We start from the raw sequence: 21,375 nt of genomic DNA, 5'->3' as shown, positions 1-21,375 counted from the left end.
AATCAGCATTTACATACACACACATACATATATATATAAACACGTGCACATATACGTGTGCTAAGTCGTTTCAGTCATGTCTGACTCTTTGGGACCCCATGGACCATAACCCTCCAGGCTCCTCTGTCCATGGGATTCTCTAGGCAAGAATACTACAGTGGGTTGCCATGCCTTGCTCCAGGGGATCTTCCTGACCCAGGGATGGAAACTATTCACATTTTGAAATGTTCTTTCCAGTTGCCTTGAGGCACAGTTCAGGTGATTAATCTTCTCCATGAAGTTCTTTAGCTGAAGTCCTAACCCTAACATCACTGACGTCTCATGCCTTGGCAGGTGGGTTCTTTACCACTCGTGCCATCTAGGAAGCCCCACTTATGTGCACACACACACACAAACACACATACATATGACTCATTCACATTTTTCACATATGTAGGTTAAGACTGTGGTAGATTGCAACAACAACAACAAAAAAGCCACTAATTCTTTGTAGCTTCTCCCATCACAAAATCAAGTCTATGAGCTTGGTCCTATGATTTGCTTGTGCCAATCAGACATTAGCAAACATAACAGAAAAAGAATCTGACCCTGCAATCCCACTGTTGGGCATATAACCTGAGAAAAACATAGTCCAAAAGGATACATGAAGCCCAATGTTCACTGCAGTACTACTTACAATAGCCAAGACATGGAAGCAACCTAAATGTCCCCATAAAGAGAAATGGATAAAGAAGATACGGTACATATATATAATGGCATATTATTCAACCATTAAAAAGAGTGAGATAATACCATATGCAGCAACATAAATGGACCTAGAGAGTGTCATATGGAGTAAAGTCAGTCAGACAGAGAAGGAGAAATATCTATGACATCCCTTATAGGCAGAACCTAAAAAGAAATGACACAAATGAACTTATTTACAAAACCAGAAAAAGACTCACAAACTTAGGTAACAAACTTCATTGCTGAGTGGGGGGAGAGAGGGGAGGAGGGAAAATAAGGGAGTTGGGGAGGGACATGTAGAAACTGCTATATATAAAATGAATAACCAACAAGGACCTACTTATAACACAGGTAACTCTCTGCGCAATGTTATGTGGTAGCCTGGATGGGAGGGGGATTTGGGGGAGAATGAATGCATGTATGCATGTCTGAGTCTCTTTACTTTCCACCTGCACCTATCACAACAGTATTAATCAGCTAAACTGCAATACAAAACAGAAAATTTAAAAAAAGAAAAAGTGTGCAATGGGCTTTGTCCTTGCTTGCTGCTTTTGGGACCCAAATGCCAAACTGCCATGTGAAAAGGTCCAGACTGATCTGCTGGGTGATGAGAAATATGTAGCCTGGCTGCTGCCATCACTCCAGCCAACTGCCAGACACATGAGTGATGTCATCCAAGACCAGCCAAGTCCAGCTGATCTGCTGGACAACCACAAAAGCAGAAGTGAATATATCTGAAACCACATGGGGCAGAGAAGACACATCCTAGTTGCTGTGGTTCAGTCAGCCAGCTGTGCCGAACTCTTTGTGACCCTATGGACTGAAGCATGCCAGGGCCCCATGCCCCTCATCATCTCCTGGAGTTTGCCCAGGTTCATGTTCATTGCATCGGTGACATCCCAGTTAAGCCTGCCAAAATTATCAACCACAGAATGATAAGCAATAAATGTTGCATTCAACTACCAGGTTTTTGGAGTGGTAGACAGTGTATTAAAAAGCAGAGACATTACTTTGCCAACAAAGGTCCGTCTAGTCAAGGCTATGGTTTTTTCCAGTAGTCATGTATGGATGTGAGAGTTGGACTATAAAGAAAGCTGAGCACCAAAGAATTGATGCTTTTGAACTGTGGAGAAGACTCTTGAGAGTCCCTTGGGTTGCAAGGAGATCCAACCAGTCCATCCTAAAGATCAATCCTGAGTGTTCATCAGAAGGATTGATGTTGAAGCTGAAACTCCAATACTTTGGCCACCGGATGTGAAGAGCTGACTCATTTGAAAAGATCCTGATGCTGGGAAAGATTGAAGGCAGGAGGAGAAGGGGACAACTGAGGATGAGATGGATGGATGGCATCACTGATTCAATGGACATGAGTTTGGGTAAACTTCTGGAGTTAGTGATGGACAGGGAGGCCTGGCATGCTGTGGTCCATGAGGTCGCAAAGAGTCGGACACGACTGAACGACTGAATTGAACTGAACTTGTTACTCAACAGTACCTAACTTATACTAAGGCTTAATTTCTGGGAACAGTGCCTAACTTAAAGAAATAAAACTATAGACATGAACTTTTAGGCATCAGAGAGCTGGTAGGAAAGGTATTTTCAGGGGAACATGGATGAATGGGAGTCATACCATTAGGCTCTACCTATTCCTTAGTTCAGACTTCCTTTCAGTTGGGTTTATCCAACCTGAAAGAAACACTTTTACTAATGAATTAGACCTGGGACATTCACTTTGATCTGTACCATCAAAAAACCACAGGTTAGACTGTTTACAATAGCTAAGACATGGCAGCAACCTAAATGTCCATTGACAGAGGGATGGATAGAAAAGATGTGGTACCTATACATAATGGAATATTACTAAATCAATAAAAAGAATGAAATAATGCCATTTGCAGCAACATGAATGGATGTAGAGAGTGTCATACTGAGTCAAGTAAGTCAGACAGAGGAGAAATACGACACCCCTTATATGTGGAATCTAAAAAGTAGTAATACAAATAACCTTACAAAACAGAAAGAGACACAGACTTAGAAAATGAATTTATGGTTGTCCATGGAAAAGGATAGGTAAGGAGTATGGGAAGGTCATGTACAGTTCAGTTCAGTTCAGTCTCTCAGTCGTGTCCAACTCTTTGTTACCCCAAGGACTGCAGCACGCCAGGCCTCCCTGTCCATCACCAACTCCTGGAGTTTACTCAAACTCATGTTCATTGAATCCGTGATGCCATCCATCCATCTCATCCCCTGTCGTCCCCTTCTCCTCTTACCTTCAATCTTTCCCAGCATCAGGATCTTTTCAAATGAGTCAGCTCTTCACATCAGGTAGTCAAAGTATGGGAGTTTCAGCTTCAACATCAGTCCTTCCAATGAACACCCAGGACAATTCTCCTTTAGGATGGACTGGTTGGATCTCCTTGCAACCCAAGGGACTCTCAAAAGTCTTCTCCAACACCACAGTTCAAAAGCATCATTCTTCGGCACTCAGCTTTCTTTATAGTCCAACTCTCACATCCATACATGACCACTGGAAAAACCACAACCTTGACTAGACGGACCTTTGTTGGCAAAGTAATGTCTCTGCTCTTTAATATGCTGTCTAGGTTGGTCATAAGTTTCCTTCCAAGGAGTACGCGTCTTTTAATTTCATGGCTGCCGTCACCATCTGTAGTTATTTTGGAGCCCCCCCCCGCAAATAAAGCCAGCCACTATTTCCACTGTTTCCCCATCTATTTCCCATGAAGTGATGGGACCAGGTGCCCATGACCTTAGTTTTCTGAATGCTGAGCTTTAAGCCAACTTTTTCACTCTCCTCTTTCACTTTCATCAAGAGGCTCTTTAGTTCTTCTTCACTTTCTACCATAAGGGTGGTGTCATCTGCATATCTGAGGTTGATATTTCTCCTGGCAATCTTGATTCCAACTTGTGCTTCTTCCAGCCCAGGTTTCTCATGATGTACTTTGCATATAAATTAAATAAGCAGGGTGACAATATACAGCCTTGACGTACTCCTTTCCCTATTTGGAACCAGTCTGTTGTTCCATGTCCAGTTCTAACTATTGCTTCCTGACCTGCATACAGGTTTCTCAAGAGGCAAGTCAGGTGGTCTGGTATTCCCATCTCTTTCAGAATTTTCCACAGTTTATTGCAATCCACACAGTCAAAGCCTTTGGCATAGTCAATAAAGTAGAGATAGATGTTTTTCTGGAACTCTCTTGCTTTTTCCATGATCCAGCGGATGTTGACAATTTGATCTCTGGTTCCTCTGTCTTTTCTAAAACCAGCTTGAACATCTGGAAGTTCATGGTTCACGTATTGCTGAAGCCTGGCTTAGAGAATTTTGAGCATTACTTTAGTAGCATGTGAGATGAGTGCAATTGTGCGGTAGTTTGAGCATTCTTTGGCATTGCCTTTCTTTGGGATTGGAATGAAAACTGACCTTTTCCAGTCCTGTGGCCACTGCTGAGTTTTCCAAATTTGCTGGCACATTGAGTGCAGCACTTTCACAGCATCATCTTTTAAGGATTTGAAATAGCTCAACTGGAATTCCATCACCTCCACTAGTAGTGGAGTGATGCTCTACTACTCGTAGTTGATTTTGCTCGTAGTGATGCTTCCTAAGGCCCACCTGACTTCACATTCCAGGATGTCTGGCTCTAGGTGAGTGATCACACCATCGTGATTATCTGGGTCATATCTTTTTTGTACTGTTCTTCTGTGTATTCTTGCCACTTCTTCTTAATATCTTCTGCTTCTACTAGGTCCATACCATTTCTGTCCTTTATTGAGCCCATCTTTGCATGAAATGTTCCCCTGGTATCTCTAATTTTCTTGAAGAGATCTCTTCTTTCCCATTCTATTATTTTCCTCTATTTCTTTGCACTGATCACTGAGGAAGGCTTTCTTATCTCTCCTGGCTATTCTTTGGAAGTCTGCATTCAAATGGGTATATCTTTCCTTTTCTCCTTTGCTTTTCACTTCTCTTCTTTTCACAGCTATTTGTAAGGCCTCCTCAGACAGCCATTTTGCTTTTTTGCATTTCTTCTTCTTGGGGATGGTCTTGATCCCTGTCTCCTGTACAATGTCACGAACCTCCATCTGTAGTTCATCAGGCACTCTGTCTATCAGATCTAGTCCCTTAAATCTATTTCTCACTTCCACTGTATAAATGTAAGGGATTTGATTTAGGTCATACCTGAATAGTCTAGTGGTTTTCCCAAGTTTCTTCAATTTAAGTCTGAATTTGGCAAAAGGAGTTCATGATCTGAGCCACAGTCAGCTCCCGGTCTTGTTTTTGCTTACTGTATAGAGCTTCTCCTTCTTTGGCTGCAAAGAATACAATCAATCTGATTTCAGTGCTGACCATCTGGTGATGTCCATGTGTAGAGTCTTCTCTTGTGTTGCTGGAAGAGGGTGTTTGTTATGACCAGTGCATTCTCTTGGCAAAACTCTATTAGCCTTTGCCCTGCTTCATTCCATACTCCGAGGCCAAATTTGCCTGTTACTCCAGGTGTTTCTTGACTTCTTACTTTTGCACTGTACACACTGCTATATTCAAAATAGACAACCAACAAGGATGTATTGTACAGAACCTAGAACTCTGCTCAATGTTATGTGCCAGTCTGGATGGGATAGGGGTTTCGAGGAGAAATACATGTGTATGTATGGATGAGTCCCTTCGCTGCTCACCTGAAACTACCACAACATTGTTAATTGGCTATACCCTAATACAAAAGGTTTAAAGTGAAAAAAAAAACAAGCCTATGTGCTATAGAAAAAAATAAACTGTGACCCTGGTAATCATTAGCATCTCATTAAAATTTCAGTCCAAACAGTTAAGGACCTCTCTAGGCAACCCTCTGAAGCCAAATGGGATTTTAAATGGAGCAGCATGGCATTGCATAAGGAAGCACTTGGGTGACACGGGAGGGGACACGCTGTTCTGAAAAATCAGTAAGTGCCTCAGCTGATCATGTGCTGGACTGAAAAGAAGGTCATGTACCCGTCTGCTTCAGGCACACAAACATGAGAGCTCTGCAGCATTATTAAAACTGAAGCAATTCTGTGAAAAGTACTCAGTACAGGCAGCAACTTTCATTGTGTGCTTTCAAAGTGAAAACCCAAGGCTATGATACAGAAACAATGGAAGAAATGCAGGGCCTTGTCCCCAGGTTTTTATCCAAGTCCAAATCAGCAGAGAATTTAAAAGCACACCGAAGGCTAGACGGCCAGAAAAAAGTGGAACACGTTGACAAACCTCCATATTGGTGGTCTAATTGGAACTCAGGCCTCAGGCCACCCTCAGCCACTCTATACGTCAGATATCACCGACAACAACGCACTGTCAGAGGGTTTAGAGCCCTGGGGTTCCGGGGCTCAGCAGACGCTCCATCACTGACAATGACAGCCGATCACTGCCACTGAGGCTAGCTTGTGGGAGGTTCTAGACATCAGTGCTATCTCAGGCAGAGAACTAAAAGAACAGAAGTCAAACACGAAGAGGATCTAAGATGATGACAGGGCCAGGTGACCAGAAACAGCATCCAAAGCATCCATGAATACAATAATCAGCACAGAAGGCTTCCAGAAATTCAGGCGGTAAGGAAGAAAGGTCAAAGAGCTACTAGACATTGGAGACCCCAGAAGTGAGAAGCACCCATCAAGAGAGACTACCTAAGCTCAAAGGTGACCCATCTGTCACATGGCTATGCCACTGGGACTGTACTTTCCATTTGAGTCAAAGGAAGAGTGGTTTTTTTTTTTTTTTTTGAATGAAGGAAGGAAATAGGGAATGAATGAGTTTTTATTACACTGCAGATTTCTGACTTTCTTTTGCACGTTTAGAAAAATATTTGCATGCACACCATTGACAACAGTAATGGATGCATCACGCGTGTTGTAGCTTCTGTATCTCCTACTGGTGCTAGAAACCAAGTGAGACATAAACACTGGTTGTTAAAAGGCGTTGTAAACAGTAACGCTCCACAATAGTGTTAGCTGTTGCTGCCGTTAGCTCAAAGTTATAAGAAGGAACAATGATTTCTCATCGTTAAATTAGTCCTGATATCCTAGCATTTATAAACTGGAATACTACTGTTCTACACTCACCCATTCAACTATATTTTATAGCTAGCAAAGTCTTTTAATTTTAAAAAATCTTTATCTACCACTTGTATATTCTTTGGAATCCAGATTGGGTGTTCTGAACCCTGGTATGTTACTACACTGCCTCTCCTTCAGAAATACATAAATATTTGAAACCATTACTGTAAAAAGAGGGCTTCCCTGGTGGCTCAGATGGTAAAGAATCTGCCTGCCAATGCAGGAAATGTGGGTTCAATCCCTGGGTCAGGAATATCCCCTGGAGAAAGGAATGGCAACCCACTCCAGTATTCTTGCCTGGAAAATTCCATGGAGAGAGGAGCCTGGTGGGCTACTGGCCACAGGGTTGAAAACAGTCAGACATGACTGAGCAACTAACACTTTCACATTCACTACAGAAAGACTAAAGAGACAAAAACAGTCTAAGACAGTAATTTTAAAAAATCCTTTGAGATTACTTGCACCTCTGTTTTGTTTGAAGCAAACACAAATTTTGTGATATTTTTTCTATTACAAAATTTGATATTTTCAAACATATAAAAGCAGTGCAAGAGCAGTTTCTTTAATTAGGTGCACCAAGCAGGTATCATGTCAAATGAACTCATAAGTCTCAGTCACAGGTAACTCTCAGCATCAACCGTGATGCTGCTGAAGCTACAGTGAAACAAAAGCAGAACAGGTTCATCTTCCGAGGAGAGGCTCAGTTTCCTTGGAAGCCAAAGTTGTGTTTCTCTGTGTTGGTCATTCCCTGGACCAAAATCAAGGCTACTTATCAAGCATAGCTTTGAGGTGTCCTCTTAGAGCCTCATCTCATGAGTCTAGAAGCTTGTTCTTGCAATTGCATCCAGCATAAGTGAGTACCCACATTCACACATACTGGGTTGGCCAAAAAGTTCATTCAATTTTACTCTGTAAGATGTTAACTTACAAGGCACAGCTGGGTTGCTGCAACATCTAGCCTCTTGGTCAAGAACTTCATGTCAGGCAAATTTAGGCTAAATCTGGGTCTCTATCACTTTACCTCCTGTTGTTTAAACACTCATTATCTCAGTTTACTCATCCTCAAATTAAAAAACAGGAATACTGGACTTCCCTGGCAGTCTACTGTTAAGACTCCACACTTTTGCAGCAGGGGGCCTGGGAGCAATCACTAGTCAGGGAACTAAGATGCCACAAGCCACAGGAACTAAGATGCCCCCCCAAAAAGGAATACTATAATACTATAACCAGGAGTGAAATTAGAGAATATTTCAGTGCTCAGCAGAGTCTCAGAGCAGTAAATTCTCAGAGATAGAAGCTCCTCTGGGCAAAGCCAGTATCGAGAAAATACATCATCTGGGTCAGCAGAGCTGAATCAATGTCCCAACAAACACCAACTTAATGTGCTCATCTGAGGTAACTATTTAGACATCTATCACTTAAAAATCTGGTTAAAGGTTTCATTTTCTTAGCCAGTTATTTACCCCGAGTGAGTTGGAATCACAGCTTGACCCCATTTCCTGTTTACCCTGAGATGACAGAGGCTGCTGGTGCCAATCTAAGTCTCATCCTTCACTAGGGCAGAGGAACGGCAACCACTTGGGGCCCACTTCATAAGGACTGTGGGGATTCAAGAAGCCATTGAGGTTAAATAGCTTTGCCCAGCCCCTGGCACTTAAATCTTTATCACCGCAGCCACCAAGAGCCAAAGCAGCAAGCAATCCCTTAATTCCACACAAAGCTGGAGTTAACCCGTCATTCACAGATGCCCACCAAGGCCACAAAAATTGATTCCATCTCTAGGCTGACTCCTTGGGAGAAAAACTATGAAAAACCTAGACAGCATATTAAAAAGCAGAGACATTACTTTGCAGACAAAGGTCTATTTAGTCAAAGCTACGGTTTTTCCAGTAGTCATGTATGGATGTGAGAGCTGGACTATAAAGAAAGCTGAGCACTGAAGAATTGATGCTTTTGAACTGTGGTGTTGGAGAAGACTCTTGAGAGTCTCTTGGGCTGCAAGGAGATCAAACCAGTCAATCCTGAAGGAAATCAACCCTGAATATTCATTGCAAGGACTGGTGTTGAAGCTGAAGCTCCAATCCTTTGGCCACCTGATACAAAGAGCTGACTCACTGGAAAAGACCCTGATGCTGGGAAAGATTGAAAGCAGGAGAAGGGGGCAAGAGAGGATGAGATGGTTGGATGACATCACCGACTCAGTGGACATAAGTTTGAGTAAGCTCTGGGAAATAGTGAAAGACAGGGAAGCCTGGCGTGCTGCAGTCCATGGGGTCACAAAGAGTCGGACACAACTGAGCGACTCAACAACAACTAGTCTGATTCCAACCTTGAACCTCCTAGGAAAAGAAGCAGGGCACAGATTGAACACTTTCCTCAGTAGTCTTCCCCAGGACACAGAATATCCAACACCGGCACTACTTGTACTACTGCTCCATCATCTGCATTATCTCACTGGAGCTCCTTTCTGTTTAACCCCATTTTAAAGAAGAGAGAAGGAAGACTAACAGGCCAATGGTACAGCTGTTCAGTGATAAAGCTGGAACTGAAATTCTGTTCTACTCAATTCTAAGCCCAGAGCCCTTTCCATCACACCTGGTAAGAGAGGTGAGGCACGCCAAATGTCAATTCTAAATTCCAGATTCCCAGACATTCTCAGCAAGCCGACAAAACATTAGCGATAATGGATCATAACAACTTCCAATCGCAAAGCAAGAGTCAATGGCTCAGTTACAAAATAGCTTAAAATGAGTCCCCATCTGACCTCCATGGCCACGAACTTGAAGAGAATTTCCTGAAATTATGTGCTGGCAGTTCTTCAAATAAAACCATTCTCAGAAATGCACTGGTTCGTGACGCAGCTGTTATCAGCTGCCATTTCTGACTTTCATTCCAGGTAAGAAGATGTAAAATGCTTTCTGCTGGCCTCGCAGACTATGCTAACTCCTACCACCAGAAGGTAAATCTCACTCAATAGTTCAGCCAGGAATAAATTCTGAATGACCTGAACCTGAAGGGGAGTTGTGGGAGCAGAAATCCCTCCTAATTAAAGGCCAGTTCATTAACACTTTCATACATATGGATTAGCCATTTAAAGCGAAGTTAAATAGATCGGGGAAAGATTTTTAATGTCAAGAATCTCATCAAAATTCCTTATGCAGCACCAGCAAGTGCCCTTCATTTATTAACACTGTCCTTCCTGCCCTCGTATTAATCCCTCAGGTCATTCATCTAAAGAAGGCAAATGTCACAAAGTCTCCCTGAACACGCCCCCAAATTAGAATCAAAACGAAATGGAGATGAAGAATGGCCGTGGTGGGAACTGTGAACACCATTAGGACAGGGCCCGTCTGGCCATCTTGGCAAATCTAACCCAGCTCCTCACCCCCTGGGCAGACTTCCCTCCATCATCCTCCCCTCTCATGAACTTCCAGGGTTCTGCCCTTTCCAAAGGACCCTGCCGCCCCACACCACCTCTTCCAACCTCTTCTGCTGCTGTCTCTAGCTCTCACCTCAGTGCAAGAACCCCCTAATGCTCTCACCAGTCCTTCCCCTTTCTGTTTTCACTCTCGCCCCATCAATCTTGATAGTTCCCTGACTTTCTCCAGCACCCACACATCAAGAACTCCATCCTCATCTCTCTGGTAGCAGCCTAAAGACCAGTCCCAGCCTCAAGGAACAACTCTTTACCGGCACATCTGCTTGGCTGGCCTGTCATTGCAAAAAGGCTTCTGCACATTCCCTGTTTCTCTGAGTTTCTCAAGTCACAGCCTCAGGGACGCCTTTGACTCCACGCTCACCTCTGTTCCCAGCATTCAGCTGACACCCAAACTTGGATGACTCCACTCCTCAAACAGATTTCAGGTCGTCCTTCCATTCCCACCTCCGTACAAGCAAGACCTCACTTCCACTCACCTGAGCCTTCTGACTGGTCTCCTTGCCTCATTATCTTTGCTTTACTATAATATCTAACTCCATCAGAATAATCTTTATGAAAGCCACACAGTCTTTCTAGTCACCCCCTAACTCTACCAATCATCTTGGTAAAACAAAGATCAGTTCACATATGCAGCTAACACAAAGTGCTTCCAAGTCTTCCTTTTCCAAACTCCTCAGCACCTAGATCTCCCCAATCTGGCCCAATCATCATTTCCAGCCTTACTTATTGCCCATCGCTGCATCCAAAGGATCTTATCCCATGGCCAACTGGATCTCCTGTTCTCTGAACTTCTCCTGCTCCACCCCATCTTTTGTTCCATAGAGATGTTCTCCATCTTCCTCACCCAAACAATACTTCAATGTCCAATTCACTGGAAATTCTGATTGAACTATCACTAATGTGAAAATTCAATCCACTGGAACCCTCAGTATTTTGAGAAGCTTAATCAATTAAGTCCTGCCAATGCTGTCACACCAAAGGCCACTGGGGACAAGATTATAATTGAGACAGTTGGGTTTCTTACTCCTCACAGCAAGGGAGCATGCACAGAGTGGGAAATCTTGGGGTGTCTCAGTCAGAGGGTGCTGTGCTGTGTTGGTCACTCAGTCGTGTCCGACTCTTTGGGACCCTATGGATCCACCAGGCTCCTCTGTCCATGGGGATTCTCCAGACAAGGATACTGAAGTGGGTTGCCATGCCTTCATCCAGGAGATCTTCCCCACCCAGGGATCGAACCCAGGTCTCCTGCATTACAGGTGGATTCTTTGCCATCTGAACCACTAGGAAAAGCCCATGAATACTGGAGTGGGTAGCCTATTACTTCTCCAGGAGATCTTCCTGATCCAGGAATCGAACCAGGGTCTCCTGCATTGCAGGTGGATTCTTTACCAGCTGAGCTACCAGAGGGTGTTAGATGAGGCTTATTATAGGACTCACTCTGCATGCTGTTGGAAAACAGGAGCAATTCTATGATTATGTCAATAAATCTTGTCTATGGGTGGGAGCAGATGCAAGCAAGGCTAAAGTCATAGCTCGTGAAGAAGCAGCTGGCCCTCATTTTATCTGCAATAAAAAGGGGATGTTTCATATTTTGTGGGTTGTATCCTGACCTTGTTTTTCTCTGTACTTAGACAAAGTTATGAAATGGTCTTGTTTGTCTCATTTTAAGTCAGACATGACTTGGCGACTACACAACAATAACGAGTGATCACATCTAAGGACTGTGTTCCGGGTATTTATGTCCTTATGTCCAACAGGAGACACCACAGCCCGGCTGTGAGCACCAAGCCAGCTCCTAACAACTCCAAGACCTGCTTGTAAGTGTCCAACAAGCTTCCAGATGTCAGGCGCTGCTCCTCTCTTTCTCAATTCTTAGTGTTATCATGACATCAGTGTAGAGACTGAGACATTTTCTGAGGTAGAGGACAGATTAAGAAAACAAGACAAGCTGCAGCTAGGTAGACAAGATCCTACCCGGGAGCCCAATGGTGAGAGCAGTTATCTTATTTCACAATATAACAGAAGAAGGGTCTGATAACAGGGTTAGGATGCGGGGAAAAGGACAACATATTCTGTAAAAGCAACAACTCTCAAGAATAACGTGATATCCAAACCAGGCCCTCCTACAGCATGTTAAACCCAAGAAATGTCTTCATCCTAGTCAGTCTGATAAGGTTTTCTGGTTAATTAAAGATGAAAGTTGTGCACTGTACATATCCAAGAATCTTAATGCAATTGGCCATTCATTATCAAGCTAAATGTGTTCATATCATTGTATGTGTACATTTTCCTTTATGGCTATTAAAGTCCTGACCATTAAGTCTTATCTTAGATTCTGTTTCCAGCAGACACTATCAGAGTGCTGATACTGCCAAATTGGAGTTTAATAGAACAAAGTGATGCCAATTGTGTCTTTCAGGCCCATCCAGACCAGAATTGCAGTTCAATGTTAGGCATATGAGAAAAATAGAAAAAACAGTATCTGAAATTCTTATAACTTCCTTTAAAACAATTTCATTTGGGGGACTTCCCTGATTGTACAGTGGATGAGAATTAGCCTACCAATGCAGGCGACAAGGGTTCAATCCCTGGCCTGGGAAGATTCCACATGCCACAAAGCAACTAAACCTGCATACTGCACTACTGAAGCTCATGTGCCTAGAGCCTGTGCTCTGCAATAAGAGAAGTCCGTGCACCACAACAAAAAGTAGTCCCCACTCACTGCAACTAGAGAAAGCCTGGGCGTAACAACTAAGATCAGCGCAAACAAACAAAAATTCATTTGGAAAAAGTGTGAACATCCTTTCTTTTATGGTCTAGACAGTCTCAGTGGCCAACCCTATGACAGAAGAATCAGCAGATACATGAGCAGCAACTCTTTCCAAATCAAGCCTGTGACAATTAATGAGCATCTGAGATTATTCCTAAAAGATGATGCTGTGAAAGTGCTGCACTCAATATGCCAGCAAATTTGGAAAACTCAGCAGTGGCCACAGGACAGGAAAAGGTCAGTTTTCATTCCAATCCCAAAGAAAGGCAATGCCAAAGAATGCTCAAACTATCGCACAATTGCATTCATCTCACACACCAGCAAAGTAATGCTCAAAATTCTCCAAGCAAGGCTTTAACAGTACATAAACCAAGAACTTCCAGATGTTCAAGCTGGATTTAGAAAAGGCAGAGGAACCAGAGACCGAATTGCAAACATTTGTTGGACCACAGAAAAAGCAAGAGAGTTCCAGAAAAACATCTACTTCTGCTTTACTGACTATGCCAAAGCCTTTGCCTGTGTGGATCACAACAAACTGTGGAAAATTCTTCAAGAAATGGGAATACCAGACAACCTTACCAGGCTCCTGAGAAATCTGTATGCAAGTGAAGAAGCAGCAGCAGTTAGAAACGGATATGGAACAACGGAATGGTTCCAAATTGGGAAAGGAGTACGTCAAGGCTGCATATTGTCACCCTGCTTATTTAACTTCTATGCAGAGTACATCATGCAAAATGCCAGACTGGGTGAAGCACAAGCTGGAATCAAGATTGCCAAGAGAAATATCGATAACCTCAGATATGCAGATGACACCACTCTTATGGCAGAAAGTGAAGAGGAACTGAAGAGCCTCTTGATGAAGGTGAAAGAGGAAGTGAAAAAGCTGGCTTAAAATTCAACATTCAAAAACTAAGATCATGGCATCCAGTCCCATCACTTCATGGCAAATTGATGGGGAAACAATGGAAACAGTGACAGACTATTTTCTTAGGCTCCAAAATCATTGCAGATGGTGACTGCAGTCATGAAATTAAAAGACTCTTGCTCTTTGGAAAAAAAATCTATGACCAACCTAGACAGCATATTAAAAAGCAGAGACATTACTCTGCAGACAAAAAGTCCGTCTAGTCAAAGCTATGGTTTTTCCAGTAGTCATGTATGGAAGTGACAGTTGGACCATAAAGAAACCTGATCACTGAAACACTGATGCTTTTGAACTGTGGTGTTGGAGAAGACTCTTGAGAGTTCCCTTGGACTGCTGCTGCTGCTGCTGCTAAGTCACTTCAGTCGTGGCCGACTCTGTGCGACCCCATAGACGGCAGCCTACCAGGCTCCCCTGTCCCTGGGATTCTCCAGGCAAGAACACTGGAGTGGGTTGCCATTTCCTTTTCCATCCCTTGGACTGCAGAGAGATCAAACCAGTCAATCCTAAAGGAAATCAGTCCTGAATATTCATTGGAAGGACTGATGCTGAAGCTGAAGCTCCAATACTTTGGCCACCTGATGTGAAGAACTGACTCACTGGAAAAGACCCTGATGCTAGAAAGACTGAAGGTGAGAGAAGAAGGGGCCAACAGAGGATGAGATGGTTGGATGGCATCACCGACTCAATGGACATGAGTTTGGGTAGGCTCCGGGAGCTGGTGACAGGCAGGGAAGCCTGGCCTTGCTGCAGTCCATGGAGTTGCAAAGAATTGGACACAACTGAGCGACTGAACTGAACTGAACTGAACTGAGGTTATTCATCGAAAAAAAAAAAAAAAAAAAAACACCCTGTTATTTTTATTTCCATGTAGAAATCCTCAGGCTTCCCAGGTGGCACTAATGGTAAAGAACCTGCCTGCCAATGAGGGAGATGTAAGAGAAGCAGGTTTGATCTCCAGGTCAGGAAGATCCCCCAACCCACTCCAGCGTTCTTGCCTGGAGAATCCCATGGACAGAGGGGCCTGGAGGGCTATAGTCCATAGGGTAGGAAAGAGTTGGACACAACTGAAACGACTTAGCATGCATGCACACACACAGAAATCCTCCAATGCCTTATAATATAAATTTCTTAAATAGTAACTTAAGGCATCCTCTGTAATGGCAGTGTTCATTCAATTCAAGAAAGTGAGAGAGCAGCATTGATGCACATGGGGCTTCTCTGGTCACTCAGCAGTAAAAAAATCTGCCTGCAACGCAGGAGTCACAGAAGATACAGGTTCCATCCCTGGGTCGAAAAGATCACCTGGAAGAGGGCATGGCAACCCACTCCAGTATTATTGCCTAGAGTATCCCATAGACAGAGGAGCCTGGCAGGCTACAGTCCATAGGATAAGCACAGAGTCAGACACAACTGAAGTGACTTAGCATACACACAGCACGCATGTTGACACATTTACACTACTATGTGTAAAACAGATAGCTAGTGGGAAGCTCCTGTATAACACGGGGAGCTCAGCTTGGTGATGACCTAGATGGACAGGATGGGAGCGCAAGGAGGAAGGCTCCAGAGGGAGGGGATATATGTATACATATAGCTGATTCACTACACTGGAAAGCAGAAACTAACACAACATTATAAGGCAATTATACTCCAAAAAAAAAAAAAAAAAAAACAAGCTTGGAGTAATAACTCAAATGTATCAGGCAGGGGCCAAGACCAGTGAACTCAGGCAAAGTACCTTCCCTCTTAGCAAGGATTCCTTCCCACACTGGTCACCATCCAAATGGTATCTCCAGACCTCACCACTGCTTAGAGATCACACTAGATATCACCTGCCACTTGCAAGGGTTATGGCAGGTCCCTGGCAACTCCAGGCATGGTGGCCCTGCTCCCCACGATGTCCGTTAGACTCCACGCTCTTTCTCCATCCTTGGGAGAATTCAATTTGTAATTTTCTTAGAGTACACGTGGCCTATCACTTAACACTGTCCCTGAAAGATAACTTTTCCATGATTGCTCACTGCTGACATTTTATTATTTAATACTAAAATCCCATCAGAGCTCCCTAGCCTGATAAGCTAAAAATGAGGTCTGAAAATAAAGCACCTGGCAAATCTGATTTGCAGTCATATCCAAATGGCATTTTGTCAGATGGGAGCTAATTATCAACCTGACATGATTTCAATCTGCTTCCATTTTATGAAACGGGGTCTGCGTGCTCTCTACAAAGAGGATCAGCCTTGCTGCTCTTCAGCTCGACACCCAATTTCACCTACTCTCATGAGATTCTTCTATTATGCAAACTATTGGTGAAGCAATTACATGCTCCAAAAGATTAAGACTAGAAATTTAGCATTCAGAGAATTGTCATTTTCACCTCTTAAAATGTAAATTCTTGCCAGATGTTAAGATGCCTTTTTTTACTTCACACAATGTCACCTAATGATCTGAGGAAGCAACCCCTCTAAAATCAATTTCATCTCCCCAGTCTGATGAGAGCGCTGACTGAACTCCAAGGCTCTATCCTGGAGGACTGCCTAATAAGTGCAGACATCCAGAAACAGGGCACTTGTTTCTTCAGGCTTTTCAAGGCTTCTTAGAGGCCAGGCATTGACCTTATCAAGTGAAAAGCTCCAGGTGGACGTGAATGAAGGCTGGGCAGAGAACAGCAGGTGAGAAAAGAGGAACTTCACAGGAGACACTTCACCCTTTTGACTTGAGGAAAAGTGCTGGAATCTCCATGGAGAGAAAGCAACTGCATAGCTCTTACTGCTCTTGCCTGGAAACATGCTCTGTGCCTCTCATCTAACAACCTTACACACAACAGAAGATCACAGTCAACGGAAGGACATGGAATGAAGTTCCTTCTGTCTAATACAGGAACTTCCCTGGTGGTCCAGGGGCTAAGACTCTGCGCTCCCAGCGCAGGTGGTACGGAGCAGGTCCTTGCCCCACCCCACCCCCCTCAGTGTCCTCTGCCTGCCTTTTGTCTGTGGGAAGTTTTAGTCAAAGAAAAAATGTAATCAGAGAAGTGAGAAATGGGGAAGAAAAGGAAAACAGTCAAAGAATACTAAATAATAATAATGTAGTCATTAAGCATAGTCAAGGATCTTTAGTGCTTTCTCAAGGGATGTAGATAATAATAATCTTACCATCCGGAGGTAGGAAGGCCTACTCCTAATCTAAGCTGCCTGCCATGGCATTGCCTCACAGCTGCCAGTGGTGGGGGGTCGACCTTTGGACAGACGTCTGCCACCCACTCCCCCACCAACTGCCAACATTTGAAATAAAGCCAAATTTCCTTCCCACCAACCTGGCCTGCTTATTGACTTTTGAGCAGCAAGCAGCCGGACCCCTCACTCTTTCGATAACACAGGGGGTGCAGGCTCAGTCCCTGGAAACTAGATCCCACATGCTGCAACTAAGAGTTCACATGCTGCAACTAAAGATCCTGCATGCTGCACTGAAGATCAAAGATCCTGCAACTAAGACTTGAAGCAGCCAAGTAAATAAGTAAATAACAACAACCACCAAAAATAAAAAAGAGTAAAAGCTAGAAGGGTGAGATCAGCAACTTGTCCCAGATCCAGTCTGAGGATCTGCAGCTGCAACTGCAGCTGAACTGATGAGCATCTAATACATTATGTGTGAAAATGGACACCAAGGCTCCGAAATGGCCTGTAAAGTCCTACAGGGATAGTCAACAAGTGGGGGGTCTCATGAGTCCTTTCTCCCACACCCAGCTACTCCTCCCTGTGTGGACAGAGAGACACCAGGAAGCATATTTTCTACTTAGGATCACGTAAGCCTCCCACCAGGGGCTTCCCTGGTGGCTCAGATGGTAAAGCATCTGCCTGCAACGCGGGAGACCCGGGTTCAACCCCTGGGTCAGGAAGATCCCCTGGAGAAGGCAATGGCAACCTACTCCAGTACTGTTGCCTGGAAAACTCTGTGGATGGAGGAGCCTGGTGGGCTACAGGCCATAACGTCGCAAAGAGTAGGACACGACTGAGCAACTTCACTTTTCACTTTCAAGCCCCTGAACAGGGCTTCCCAGCTGATGCAGTGGAGAGAATGCTCCTGCCAATGTAGGAGACACAGGAGACTCGTGTTCAATCCCTGGGTTGGGAAGATCCCCTGGAGTAGGAAAAGGCAACCCACTCCAGTATTCTTGCCTGAGAAAACCCATGGGCAGAGGAGCCTGGCAGACTACAGTCCATGGGGTCACAAAAAGTTTGACATGACTTTAGCACACAAGCCTCGACACACACGTTGACAGATATTACTAAAAGGCAGCAGGTACTTCTACATAACTACATCCCCACTTCAAGTTTTCAAAATATACCAACTAAATATGAGGGCAAGGTGAGCATGTTTGAGAACAGAAGTCAGAGGAGATGGGGAGGAGAAACAAAAAAACAAAAGCGCCTTCTGGTCCTGTGACATGGGATCTTCTCTGTGGAGCTCATGGAGGGAACGGGGACTCTCAGGAAACCCATGCGGAGGATGCTCTGAGGTTCTGCTCTGGATCCTGGCCCAGGGAATTATCACTACCCCATGTGTCATGACATCCAGGGAACTGGGAGCAGCGGGCTCCTGAGTTGTGACATGAGAAGGATAGTTCCCCCAGCACAAGGGCAGCTTGCTTCATCTGCAAACACCAAGCGGTTCCAGGGCCCCATGTTCCAAACAGATAAGGGCATGGTGCCGCACACCTCCTCCTTCACCTTGGAGGTACCATGGCATGTGCCTGCCAGGCACACGGAAGAACACTGGCCCCCAAGGGGAAGCAGCTCCCATCTCCACACAGCTCTGATGGGGAGGATGGGTATACCCGCAGAAAAGCATCCCCCTGTGATGTGTAGACTACAGAAATTCCTTCACCACGACACTCATGTTGCTTTGTTGTTTAGTCATCAAGTAGTGTCTGACTCTTTGCAACCCCATGGACTGTAGCCTGCCAGGCGCCTCTGTCCATGGGATTTCTGAGGCAAGAACACTGGTATTGCTATTTCCTATTGTCTTGACCCAAGGATCAAACCTGGATCTCCTGCATTGCAGGTGGATGCCTTAACCACTGCACCACCGGGGTAGCCCACGAGGTTTATGAAAAACCCCAAAATGTTATTGGAACAGTTCATTTCATGTGTCAGATCAGCTAAGCCACAGGACCCAAATGTCTGGTCAGACATTAGGCTAGATGTTCTTATGAAGGTATTTTTCAGATAAAATGAGTATTTACAACAGTAGGCTTTGAGTAAATCATTACCCTCCCAGAAAGCAGGGGGGCTTCATCCAATCAGTTGAAGGTCTTAGGAGCAAAGACTGAGGTTTGCTGAGGCAGGGGGAATTTGAGCTCAAAACAGTAACATAGAAATCCTGCCTAAGTTGACAGCCTGCCAGCTTGTACCACATTTTGAACTTGCCAGTCCTCACAACTGCATGAGTCAGCTCCTTAAAATCGAGCAATGGTTTCTTTTTCTGTCTCTCCCTCTCTCTCTTCTGTTTGTCTGGAAAATCCTACTCAGGCAGTTACCAGGCAGACTAACCAGGTCCAGTCCCTCTACATTTTACAGGATCGGGGCCCTTGGCAAAACATCAATCCCATGACTGTTTAGAAAACCAGAGAAGTAGAAGTCTACATGAAAGAGGCTTTTCAATACCTTTCAAAGGCTCAATTGTATTTCCCACTCAGTCCTTGGGTGATAGATGAGTAGGAGCTGTGCCCCCTGGAAACTTCCAGCCCAGGCATAAGACAGGGTAACTGGGGCACCTGGGCTGGAACCCGGACTCAGCCTCTGAGGGGGTGAATGGCCACCGACACATGACTGAATCAGGAATAAGGCATTTCACACCTTGTGAAAACGTACTTCCACCACATCCATCCGGCAGGGAGGGCACATCAAAGGGCCAGAGATGTAAAGCACCCAGCTCAGGGCCGAGCAAGACTAAGCTCACTAAACCGTACCTTATTGTTAGACAAAAGACACTAATAAAATACACTTCATTCTACTCCCATCCCCAAGGGGGGAGAGAAACACATTCAAGGATAATTTTTGTTTGTTTTGGTTTGGTTTTTGTCTTCTTTACTGGAGTATAATTGCTTTAAAATGTGTTAGTTTCTGCTGTACAGTGAAGAGAATCAGCTACAAGTAAGTATATATCTCCTTCCTCTTGGACCTCCCTTCCCCTATCCCACGCCTCTAGGTCATCACAGAACACCAAACAGAGCCCTCTGTGCTACACGGCAGATTCCCGCTAGCTAGCTATTTTACACACAGTAGTGTGTATATGGGACTTCCACGGTGGATCAGCGGTAAGCAACCAGTCTGCCAATGCAGGAGACACAAGCGGGTTCGATCCCAGAGTCAGGAAGATCCCCTGGAGAAGGAAACAGCAACCCACCCCAGTATTCTTGCCTAGGAAATCCCATGGACAGAGAAGTCTGGTGGGCTACAGCCCAAGGGGTCGCAAAGAGTCAGACTCAACTTAACAACTAAACAAGTGTATATCTGTCAATCCTAAGCTCTCAATTCTTCCCACTCCTCTGTCTTCCTGCTGTGTTCACATGTCCATTCTCTACATCTGAGTCTCTATTCCTGCCCTGGAAATACGTTTATTTCTACCATTTTTCAAGATTCTACATATGCCTGCCTGCCTACTTAGTCACTCAGTTGTGTCCGACTCTTTAGCAACCCCATGGACTGTAGGCTTCTCTGTCCATGGAATTATCCAGGCAAGAATACTGGAGAGGGTTGTCATTTCCTACTCCAGGGGATCTTCCTGAACCAGGAATCAAACCCACATATCCTGTGTCTCCTGCATTGCAAGCAGATTCTTTACCCACCAGGGAAGCGTGATATAGATTCCACATATATATGTTAATAAAAACATACAAGGATAATTAATGTAGAGCTTCAAATACCAAGAAAGGGATACTGTGGGTGATTGTGGGAACTCAGAGGACGGAAAGCTGATTCAACCTCAGAAGGGGAAGCTTGCAGACGAGATGGGGTGACAGGGGAGCAGGCACTCCAGGCGGAGGGCACTGCGCAGCAGGACCAGGAGTGGAGCCAACCAGGGGACTGGTCAGCCATGTACATGGGCCAGAGAAGTGGGGCGGGGATCACTGCGCTGGGAAACATTCTGAAGAGCCAGCTTGTGCAAGGATGCAGACGTGGGGAGAATATAAATCAGAGGAAAGACAGAGCTGCCGGTGTGCGTTCTTTTCAGGAGGCTGCGCAGACGCAAACTGTAACTAGAAACTACCCTGACTTCTCAGTCTCAAAGCTTTCACAATCAATAATCAGTGATACAAATGCAGAAGACACCTGGAAAATAAACGATGGAACTTGTGAACATTTACACAGGAAGCCAAAAAAGTCCTCTAACATGAACTGTGCCCCAAGTAAG

General features: G+C 44.5%; 1 protein-coding gene across 1 annotated transcript in view; it reads right to left on the bottom strand.

The window, feature by feature from the left end:
* The window catches only part of DNER (delta/notch like EGF repeat containing), a 382,981-nt gene that overhangs the window by 74,143 nt on the left and 287,463 nt on the right, over window positions 1–21,375 (bottom strand). The gene's annotated exons all lie outside the window — the stretch shown is intronic.

This window comes from Dama dama, chromosome 8 (genome assembly GCF_033118175.1).
Source record: "Dama dama isolate Ldn47 chromosome 8, ASM3311817v1, whole genome shotgun sequence".
Taxonomy (NCBI): domain Eukaryota; kingdom Metazoa; phylum Chordata; class Mammalia; order Artiodactyla; family Cervidae; genus Dama; species Dama dama.
The sequence above is the reverse complement of the archived record's forward strand: the minus strand, read 5'-3'. Positions and strand labels throughout refer to the sequence as shown.